Source organism: Globicephala melas, chromosome 6 (genome assembly GCF_963455315.2).
Source record: "Globicephala melas chromosome 6, mGloMel1.2, whole genome shotgun sequence".
Classification (NCBI taxonomy): domain Eukaryota; kingdom Metazoa; phylum Chordata; class Mammalia; order Artiodactyla; family Delphinidae; genus Globicephala; species Globicephala melas.
The window spans coordinates 79,862,414-79,870,878 of NC_083319.1; the positions used below are offsets into that span (position 1 = coordinate 79,862,414).

At 42.7% G+C, this 8,465-nt stretch overlaps 1 protein-coding gene across 1 annotated transcript in view; it reads right to left on the reverse strand.

Annotated features, from left to right (window-relative positions):
* RIGI (RNA sensor RIG-I) overlaps positions 1 to 8,171 on the reverse strand; it is a 38,703-nt gene extending 30,532 nt beyond the window's left edge. Inside the window, 1 exon segment of the mRNA XM_030832660.3 lies at positions 8,113 to 8,171. The gene's annotated coding sequence lies outside the window, so the exon portion shown is untranslated.
* Positions 8,172 to 8,465: the final 294 nt, after the last annotated feature.

An 8,465-nucleotide genomic window follows, 5' to 3' on the forward strand; every position in this document is an offset into this window, starting at 1 on the left:
TGCTTTTTTCTGGGTAGTGGGACTTACATGACTTTTATTATTAATCACAATAATTAAAATTTATTGAGCACTTATTATGTGCCAGGGATATGTAAGCACTTTACATATATTATCTCATTCAATTCCTATAAAAATACCATTTTAATAAGGTACTATTATTATTATTAATTTTATTTTTATTTTATTATTTTTTTTTTTGCGGTACGTGGGCCTCTCACTGTTGTGGCCTCTTCCGTTGCGGAGCACAGGCTCTGGACGCGCAGGCTCAGCGACCATGGCTCACGGGCCCAGCCGCTCCACGGCATGTGGGATATTCCCGGACCGGGGCACGAACCCGTGTCCCCTGCATCGGCAGGCAGACTCTCAACCACTGCGCCACCAGGGAAGCCCTGTGGTTATAGTCTTTATAGCCTAATGAAAAGAGTGTGGGCCTTATAGTCAGACAAGCCTGGTTATTCTAAGAATCTTAGGGCCAAGCATTCTTGGATTATTACAGTAGAAAATAAATTTTTCTCCTCAAATTTCCCATTATACTTACTATTCTTTTCTTGGAATAATGTAGGAGGTAAGCCCCTGAGGGGCAGGAATTAAAATTTCTATTTCTTTTTGCCTTTTTTACTAATTTGCACTGAGGAGATACTTAATAGCATGATGGTTTGACTCATTTGAAAGGCAAATCAGAGGCTGAGGTGAAGTCCATGGGGTACCTTGGAAGGAAGATTTCATACTAAGACCAAATGTAAGACTTCAAATTTATCCTTAGTACTTTCTCCTAAGAGATGGTAAACGTTGTTAGAGGACCTGAAATGTGGGGTGCCTAAAATGAATACTGAATTTTCTTTTTGAAAGATCATAAATAATGGAGGTGACTTACAGATATGTTTTCAGTTCTCTTTCATATCATGATTTTGAGATATTAATCTCAAAGTATTTTTTAGTTGGCGTTCTAAAAGCCCCATTTTCTTCCTACTTTTCAGGTTACTCTGGACTTTATGATGCCATTGAAGGTTGGGATTTTGAAAAAATTGAAAGGTTGGAGGAGTACAGATTACTTTTAAAGTGTTTACAACCAGAATTTAAAACCACGATCAATCCAAAAGGTATCCTTCCTGAAATAGCTGAACGCTTAATTAATCAGGAATGTGAAGAAGTTATTCAGGTATTTTAATTAATATTAAATATTGAATTTGGGGAAAAAATTTGAACATGGGTAATGTCTTCTATTTTCTATGCTATTTTAGACCTGAGCAAGATCATTGAAATCTACAAAAGTCCTCAAATCTAAGGCATAATTACCTAGAAGAGTACTTTTAATTGTGATCTGAGTAATTTTTGTGTCGCAAGTTTTTTTCAGGTTTGCCCTATTTTCAGATAAAATTCTTTTATTACTTTTGAGAATAATATTTTATGCAAACTTAAATACAACCAAACAGTTTAGCAAATAAAAAGAAAAAAGGGGGCTTCCCTGGTGGCGCAGTGGTTAAGAATCTGCCTGCCAATGCAGGGGACATGGGTTCGAGCCCTGGTCCAGGAAGATCCCACATGCCATGGAGCAACTAAGCCCGTGTGCCACAACTACTGAGCCTGTGCTCTAGAGCCCGCGAACCACAACTACTGAGCCCGTGGTGCCATAACTACTGAAGCCCGCACGCCTAGGGCCCATGCTCCACAAAAGAAGCCACTGCAATGAGAAGCCCGCACACTGCAACGAAGAGTAGCCCTCGCTCGCCGCAACTAGAGAAAAGCCCACGTGCTGCAACGAAAACCCAACACAGCCAATTAATTAATTAATTAAAAAAGGAAAAAAAGAAAAAAGGCTATGGACTCCAGTGGTTAAGTGTTCAGGCTCTGGACACAAATACATTTTGTTAATCCAAGCTCAACCACTTATTAGTGGTGTGATCTTAGGCAAGTTATTTAGTTTCTCTAAGCCTCTGTTTCTTCCTGTATGAAATAGAAATAATAATAGTACTTTATTGGGCTTCCCTGGTGGCGCAGTGGTTGAGAGTCTGCCTGCCGATGCAGGGGACATGGGTTCGTGCCCCGGTCCGGGAAGATCCCACATGCCGCGGAGCGGCTGGGCCCGTGAGCCATGGCTGCTGAGCCTGCGCGTCCAGAGCCTGTGCTCCGCAACGGGAGAGGCCACAACAGTGAGAGACCCGCATACCGCAAAAAAAAAAAAAAAAAAACTGCAGAAACTAATCATTGGAAGTAAAACCATTAATCATTGGAAGGGTTGGTTGTCAGACCCCTTCTCAAATGATACTGGGGAGTATAACAAATCACAGCGACGAAAGGAACTGCAGGAAGGCAGCAAGTTCTCTGCCCAGGCCAATCACGCCCATTCTTGACCAAATCCCCCTCCTATCCTCTCTGGAAACTTCTCAGTAGTTTGGTGTGGAAGTCTGGGAACACGCTGGAGGGCAGTCCTTAAGAAAAGGAGCTTCTTAAAGATGTTTGCAAGAGTCTCCCCATAACAAGAGAGAAGTTAGGGTAGCACCGGGTTAGGTGGAAGAACAAAGGCTTCTTCTAACATTTTGATAGCTTCTTGTTCAAAAGTCTAAATTAATTACAGGACTAAAAGAGTGTGAGGATAGGACCACTCATGTCATCAGTAACAGTTACAGTGGACACAGCAAGCAGAGTTAGGATAAACAGAGATACTTTCATGGTCCTTTTTCCAGGCTTTCGCTAAGACGTGTAAAAAAATTAATAAACAGAAACCTCAATTAAATATTCAGGAGACCAGAAGGGGTCGCTCTCATGCCCTGTGAACATAGCAGAGCCCAAGAGGAAGAAGACAGACTCTTCTATCCCGGTAACGACTCGGCCAATGAAAAGCCATGGACTCTTTGTTTACTACAGCCCTCCCAGCCTCCTTTCCTCTCTAAAAAAGTGTTCTCCTCCCTTTGCCCTGCAGGGACTTGCACACAGCTGCCATGGTTGCAGACCCCAGATTGCAATTCTCTGCTGACCCTGAAAAAACCCATCTTTGCTGAAGAAATATCTGGCAGTCTATTCATTTCAGGTCAACAGACAGTAGGAAATATAGCAGAAAAGAGAAAGCAAAAGAAGCTAAAGAGAAACACAGTGAGGTCAGGTAACAGAAAACCATCCACCAACCAGCTGGTGGTCATACTGATTTTGTACACTAACTCCACGCCTGGGCTGGTGACCAAAACTTTGCCTTCACATGACCTGACATTTGATAATTTTCCATTTTTTTTCCCCATTGTCAATGGAATGTAAATTCCAATGGAGTAAGCCAGTTGTCTGGCTGGTTAACCTCTGTATTTTCAGAGTTTAGAAGAAGACCTAGTACTTAATATACACTTAACAAAGGTATGCTGAATGAATGAAAGAAGAAAGAATGCATTCCTCCTCTGCAACACTAAAACAAACCCTTTTAAAGTGTAAAATTCAATAGTTTTTAGAGTTTTAAATCTAATTTTAGTGCCTTTTCCTCACTGTAAAAATAGATCTCGTACCCATTAGCAGTCATCCCCATTTCCCCTCCCCCTAGCCCCAGGTAACCACTAATCTTCTTGGGTCTCTCTGGATTTGCTGGTTTGGGACATTTCATATGAATGGAATCAGATAATATGTGGTCCTTGTGGTCCTTCACTTAGCATAATGTTTTCAAGGTTCATCTATTGTGTATCAGTTATCATTCAATCCTTTTCCTTGCTAAATAATATGTCATTGTATGGGTATACCACATTTTGTCTATCCATTCATCAGTTAATGGGCATTTAGGTTGTTTCTACATGTTGTCTTTTATGAATAGTAATGCTATGAACATCCATGTACAAGTTTTTGTGTGGACATATGTATTCATTTCTCTTAAGTATACACCTAGGCATGAGATTGCTGGGTCCTATGGTAACTCCATGTTTAACGCTGTAAGGAATTGCCAACCTGTTATCCAAAGGAGCTGCACCATATTACAGTCTTACCAGCAATTTATGAGGATTCCAATTTCTATACATCCTTGCCAACACTTTTTACTATCTTTTTAATTTTAGCCATCTATATTAGTTTCCTGTGTCTGCAGTAACAAATTACCACAAACTGGGTGGCTTAAAACAATAGAAACGTATTCTCTCACAGTTCTGGAGGCCAGAGTCTGAAACCAAGGTGCTGGCAGGGCCACACTCTCCCTGAAGGCTGTAAGGGACAAGGCATTCCTTGCCTCTTCCAGCTTCTGGTGGCTGTTGGCATTCCTTGGCTTGCGGCCACATCACTCCACTCTTTGCCTCTTTCTTCACATTACCTTCCCCTCTGTTTGTCTGGCAGCCGCATCACTACAGTCTCTGCCTCTGCCTTCACAGGCCATTCTCTTTGTTCCTCTATGTCTTCACATGGCTGTCTTCTTAGGAGGACACCAGTCATATTTGATCAGGAACCCAACCTACTCCAGGATGACCTCATCTTAACTAACTACCTCTGTAAAGATACTATTTCCAAATAAGGTCACATTCTGAAGCCTGGGGTTAGGACCTCAATATATCTTTTTTGGGGGATAATTCAATCCATAACAGTAACCTATCTTGTCCCCTATCCCAGCATCCTTGGGCACACAACCCTTTGCAATAGTTAATCCTTTTCCTAAACCTAGTCCTTACAGCTGGGTTCTTGCTCCCAGGCTTCGCTGCTGTTTGTTCTTCTGCTAGACGTGCTACCTATGAGCCATTACGGATAGTCCACATGGAGGTCCAGATTCGTCTAGTCACAACTGAGACCTTCCCAGGTAAACTGCCTCGCCAGATCCTGGGCAGTTTAGTTTTACTCTGCACATGGTTGGGCCCACTGTGATGCTGCCTGGTCCCAATATCTGCTGCTACTAGGTAGTGTTACTTTCCTCAAAAGCACTGGGAGTTCAATGCATGGAAACTCGCATTTTTGGCAGGCAGTATCTCTCACTCCTTTTGCCATCCTGGCCACTCTGTGATGCTATCCTCAGCTCCCCAAGGCAGAATTTCTTGGTCTTTCCCTGTGCTTTCAGTTAATTTACATGCCTCTGACTGGAGCACTGACACTGCATAGTATATAGTAATCATTTGGGGGCCTGTCTTCTCCCTTAGACCATGACCATGAGCATGTTGTACTCATTTTATCTGCATCTTTGTCTTCTAATCATCAACAAAGTGCCCGGCTCGTGCATGTGTCCAGAATATGTTACTGAAGGAATGGAGAAATGCTTAGAATATTGCCCACCAGCACCCTTCCAGGATAAGGGTTAGTCTTGACTCCAAAGGCATATTGCAAAAAATCTGTAGCCCACACCCAGGTCTACATTGAAACATCCTGGATAACTTGTGAATAAGCAAAGCCCTGAGGTACCCCAGTTACCAAGCAAGCTCTCCAGAAGAAACATGGCTGCAGTGCTCCTGTTGCAAGAGGCACCTCATGCACAATATCCAACATGTGGAGAGAAGGATTATAGTAAGAGATAGTGGATGTTGCTAGTGTAATTTAAACATATTGGTGTACCTGTGTGTGTGTGTCTGGGGAATGTATGGGCATAAGGAGAGTATGGATAAGCTCCCACTGCCTTCTAATGAGGGCAAAAAAAAATGAGTCAAAAAGCATCTATCCAGCCATAATGCTCTTTAGTGTCTGTGCTCTTTCACTGAATCCTGATGATAAAATATATTTGTCACAGTTAAGGTTAACCAATAGAATCCAGAGCTTCCAAAGCAGCCAAGAAAAAAAAAAAAATAGGGGATTGAGAACTTTATCAATATAACAGAAAACAGAAAGAGATAGGGAGAAAGCAAAGAGTTTATGTGATAAAATATAAAGAAATGAACAGGAAAGATGTAAACCAACTAAATGAAAACAGCTGCCTCCAGGAAAGGGCTCGAACTAAAAACTCTATGGTATCGTTAACAGTCAAAAATAAGAAAATATTATACAGTGTTCTTCAGCTTGCTTTCCTAACTTAGCTTTTGGTATTTTTATTGTAACCGTATTGTAACTATAAATTAAAACTAATATATATTAAAAGCTATCCCACTTATGTGCTCCCTTAGTACACTACAGTTTTCCATCAAAGCACTCAGCACACTTTATTACCATTGTTCTGTTACTTGCCTTCACATGTGCACTCTAATCCCTTAGGGCAGGAACCATTTCTATCCAGCTCACCAGTGAACCCTCAGTTCCTAACAGGATGCTTCCTATTAAATAATATATGTAGTAATATGTGTTAATTGTCTCCAATGCTAGCCTAATGCCTAACACACACCTTAACTGGGGTTAAGTTGCTGGTAATTGAATCAATACATGAGTGCATGAAAGAATGGGATTCCTAGCATTGTTAGGGTTTCACTCATTCCAAGGATTTCTAGAAAAGACAGATGTCTTGCATGGCTTACATTCTCCAAGGGCCCAAGCTACTCTTTTGTTACTTTTCTCTGGGTACAACTAGAAAGTAGGGGTCTATTTGTGTTGGTGGCATTCTTTCACTCCTCACTCCACACAACCTGTGCTTTGCTTTTGCACAACAATTAGCACTCAAGTTACCTGTCTGCTTTAATGCAATTTCCAAAAACCACCTCACATCAGGAAAGCTACGTAGGCACTTAGAGCAGATTCCTTCTCTCATCTCAACCCTTCCAGGCACCACCTCCCTTCTCTTCTCCCCAAGCCTCTGCTCACCTCTGCCACAAAGCACTTCAATACAAATTTGTAAAATGGCCATTATCCATCATCAAGGGACTTATAAACCACATGGAAACACCTGAATTGAAGCCTAAAGCCATTCATTCCAGGGAGTCTTGCTCCTCTCATAATTCAAAAAGATTCATGCACCCCAGTGTTCACAGTAGCACTATTTACAATAGCCAAGACATGGAAGAAACCTAAATGCCCACTGACAGAGGAATGGATAAAGAAGATGTGGTATGGGCTTCCTTGGTGGCGCGGTGGTTGAGAGTCTGCCTGCCGATGCAGGGGACATGGATTCGTGCCCCGGTCTGGGAGGATCCCACATGCCGCGGAGCGGCTGGGCCCGTGAACCATGGCCGCTGGGCCTGCGCGTCCGGAAGAGGCCACAGCAGTGAGAGGCCCACGTATCAAAAAAAAAAAAAAAAGAAGATGTGGTACATATATACAATGGAATATTACTCAGCCATAAAAAAGAAGGAAATAATGCCATTTGCAGCAACATGGATGGACCTAGAGATTATCACACTAAGTGAAGTAAATCAGACAGAGACAAATACCATATGATATCACTTATATGTGGAACCTAAAAAAGTGATACAAATGAACTTATTGACAAAACAGAAACAGACTCACAGATTTCGAAAAGAAACTTGTGGTTACCAAAGGGGAACCCTAGGGGAGAGGGATAAATTAGGAGTCTGGGATTAACGTATACACACTACTACATGTAAAATAGATAATCAACAAGCACCTACTGTATAGCACAGGGAACTCTACTCAATATTCTGTAATAACCTATATGGGAAAAGAATCTGAAAAAAAATGGATATATGTATAACTGAATCACTTTGCTGTACACCTGAAACTAATACAACACTGTACAACTATACTCCAATATAAAATAAAAATTAAATTTAAAAAAAATTTCCAGTTATTTGGTAATGCAAATAAGATCGAGATCCAGCAGAGTAAGCCTCAACTTCCTTTGAGTTCTGACAGCACTTTGCAATCATTTGTGTACTTCTGTGCTCAACAGTCTTCCATCTCCAAACCCTTGGACTTTAAAGTATTTTAAGGAAGGGCTTGTATCTTATTCTGAATCTCTGATGTCAGCCCAAAGACAAACACAGGAGATGTCAAGTATTAGTACAAATAAATGAAATGGACAGCGACTTGTTTCCCCAGCTTTAAATCTAAATAGATGTGCCCCCCTAAGCAAGTCGTTTCACCTCGCTGGGACTCAGTTTCCCCATCTGGGCCTCCAAGTGCTCCTCAAACTCTGACAATCTCTAGTCTAAAACGCTGTGGAGATCTTGCCACAAACCCGGTGTTCCCAGTAGGCTACCTGTATTGATTGAAAGACCGGGGAAAAGCAAGGCGGAAATAAGTCCTGAACTGTTTTCTTGCCCCAAGGGGCAAGCGCCGCTGGGAACCACTCACCGTCCCTAAACCAGGGGGTCACGTAGCTCAGGATGTAGGTAGAGTCCACTATGTTCCTGACATGGTCCCGGAAGGCGTGCAGATTCTGCCGCTCCTCGCTCCCCGCGAGGTCCTCGCATCGCCTGCGCTCCGCTCCCTGCGCTCAGCTCCCAAGAAAGCCCAGCAAGCCGAGAGGGATTGTCCAAGAAAAGCACCCAGCGCCGAGACGCGAAGCTGCAGGGAAACCAGGACTGCCAAGGAAAAATCAAAACAGCAATCAGGGGTGGGAGGCGGCGGCCGCCCAGTCTCCGCTCGCGCAGGTCCCCTGCGCGATTTCGTTTCCTCTCTGGCTGCCGGGCCCGCCCACCCGCGGG